A 3,255-nucleotide genomic window follows, 5' to 3' on the forward strand; every position below is an offset into this window, starting at 1 on the left:
ATACACACACACACACACACACACACACACACACACACACACACACACACACACACCAACTGTGTCGAGCGATCACTAAAACATGATCATTTTAGTCAATCTCCCAAACAACTAGCTACGTCCTGGATGAGATAGACCCACGTTTTCTGCTCGACTTTACTCCACAATACAAAAAAGCCCGTATCTTATCGGAAACGGTTGAAAATTGGTCGTAGAAGTCAAGGCGTTCCCTAACATTGAAGGGAAAAAAACACAACAAGGATCACTGAAGGTTTAACCCTATCCGTACGTCGTGTTTTACTATCGTATCCATACGACGTGGGGAACTCTGTGCCACCACTTTCCAATGAGGAAATTTGCTCGTTAGTCCCATCTGTACGCTTTGCGTAGCAGTCTGTCAAAATGATTTTTTGGAAAAATACTGAAAGTTCCAAAGAGATCTTCGCACTAGAAGTATTCTAAAATGTGAAGAATACAACCCCAGAGGTACAAAATGACCCCAGGGGGTACGGATAGGGTTAAACTGCGCTGTAATCTTTGTAAGACGGACTTTGGCACAGGCTTTGGACGGTGGTCCAAGTTTTGTTGTAACAGCTGAGAATGTCAAAGAAGGAAACACCAAATTCTGTGACATGAAGGTAGCGGTTAAAAGTGCCAGAGTATGGCTGTCACGTGACCTCGTGGCCAAATCAGGCGCTTGTCAAAATTAATAACATCCAAGAAACCGGGATTTTCCCATTAGTTAGGAAGTTGTTTTTTATCAACTTACAAAAAGCAAAAAACAAAAAAAACCCACCCCCCCCACCCCATGTTTAGGTTAACTTGTCCATTTAAAGCACATTTCTGAGTGGATTTGATTGCACTAGGTCGACAAAAGGCCTAGAAAATGCACACTTGCAGTTTCCACGAACACTTAAGCTTGGAAAGTCAATGAACTCAGTGCACCATTTTCTCACTGTTGTGCGGTCAACAATACTTTTGTGGCGCAACTTATCCTCAAATCTCTTCAGTGGAAGAATCGATGTTACTCATAATTTGCTTTGCCGTTTGTATCGTCTATTTGTTTCGACTTAATCATATTTTCGACCTCAATTGAGGCTAGATTTAAAAACAGTTCTTCAAAAATTTATCACGCGGAAAATGGGATTGTTCACAGCACTTCCCGCTTCTCACACACATTTTGTATACGCATATGGCCTACGTCACAGCTCACCAATGACAAGTTTTAGTGGCAAAACTTGTTACAAGAAATTGATTTTATAGTGAAGACTTTTTCGCACTAAAGGTTCTCCAAACATGCGTTCAATAAAGATAGTGTCACTAATAGAAAAAAAAGTGACGGACATGCTTTTAAAAGCGATATTGTCCCAGCTGTAAAACTCTTACTATGCAGAAACCACCCACTTGGATTTTTTCATAAGTATTTATTAAGGAATTCTCTAAAATACAGCTAACAGATGTTTCCAAAAATGTTGATCTGTTAAGACACATTTTAATTAATACAAGTATTTGTGCAAAAGCTGGAGAGTCTATTTTCGATAGTTTAGGAAATCTTATTTGACAATAAGTTGTGCCACGAATTATGGACCACACTATAATGTTATCCCTGAAACCGATAGATGCATAAGATTTTCCATTAAAAGCTAGACAAAAGAAAAGCTTTGAGATCATAACAGTAACTGCACAGGGCCAAAAGTTGACGAGCGCCTGATTCCACCGCGTTACGACACAGTTGGGGAGAGACACAGTCAGGTGGTCCCTGGGACACTTGGGCGGAGGCATACATTAGGCCCTGTGCGTCACAACGCGGTGTAATCGGGCGCTCGTCAAATTGAGGGCATAATATGAAAAACATGGTAGGCCCTATTATCTTAACGCTAATTCATTTGTCTGATTTCTGGGGAAGCCTGGTTTGGGGGGGGGGGGGATAAATTAGGGGGTAAAAAATGGCCTCCAAAGTTTGGTGACTTCCAAGTTTTGAAACCCTGGAAAACTTTACGTGTATGAATTTTGAATGCCTTAGATCACAGTTTTCTCAACCAACTCCACACAGAAATCTGATTAGAAATTGACGTAACGGGTGTTGTGCCAATAGCAACAAGTCAGTCAAACTTGCTAGATCTATAGCTTGTTCACATTCCTCTGACAGTCAAACTTGCTAGATCTATAGCGTGTTCACATTCCTCTGACAGTCAAACTTGCTAGATCTATAGCTTGTTCACTTTTCTCTGACAGTCAAACTTGCTAGATCTATAGCTTGTTCACATTCCTCTGACCGCGGTTAAATCAAGATTATATCAAATCTCTCCGTCTAATCTTCTCCAATCGTTGCATACAGGTCTCAAAGTTGGAGGATCAACAGAATCTAAAAGCTGATTCATAAAGGACACTGCAAACTAAGGTTCCGACGCGTTTTCTTTGATGTAAGCCGAAAGCGGGTCAATTATAAAAGGGGATTTACAGCACACACCTACAACATTTAAAAGTTGACGTATTTTCCTCAACACCACACTTTAATGTTCGCCAAAGAAACACGATTCAAGAGACGGGGTGAGTATTTTTCGAGACTCGCGTGGAGCACGTGGAGACGTCTAGACAGCTGGGGGATGAAATCTACAAGCTTACACTGAAATGTGGGGGCAGGGTGGTGTCGCTGTCTCAAAATGAACAATTTGTAGGCAAGGTTACTGTAAGTCATGTATTTTAATGATCCTGTGTATTCATCCAATGAGCGGTTTTTAATCTAGGACCCAAAAAGAAACACGTATAAATATATTATACTCTGTATGTTGACAGAGGGAGTGGAGAGCCTGCTGGCCATAAAGACTAAGACACGGGTTCAAAACCTGAGTGTGGCAGAGGTGACGGAATGTTGCAACTCTCGTGAACTGTTTCCTACATACACTGGATACGGCTGCATCGTTGCTATAGGTAGGTGGATGGATGGATGGATGGATGGATGGATGGATGGATGGATGGATGGATGGATGGAAAGGTGGATGGATGGGTGGAAGGATGGATGAATGGATGGGTAGATGGATGGATGGATGGATATAAGGATGGATGAATGGATGGATATAAGGATGGATATAAGGATGGATGAACGGATGGGTGGATGGATGGATATGTGGGTGGATGGATGGATGGATGGATGGATGGGTGGATGAGTGGATGGGTGTGTGAGTGGATGGATGGGTGTGTGAGTGGATGGATGGGTGTGTGAGTGGATGGATGGGTGTGTGAGTGGATGGATGG

The sequence above is a fragment of the Aplysia californica genome, unplaced genomic scaffold (assembly GCF_000002075.1).
Source record: "Aplysia californica isolate F4 #8 unplaced genomic scaffold, AplCal3.0 scaffold01332, whole genome shotgun sequence".
NCBI lineage: Eukaryota > Metazoa > Mollusca > Gastropoda > Aplysiida > Aplysiidae > Aplysia > Aplysia californica.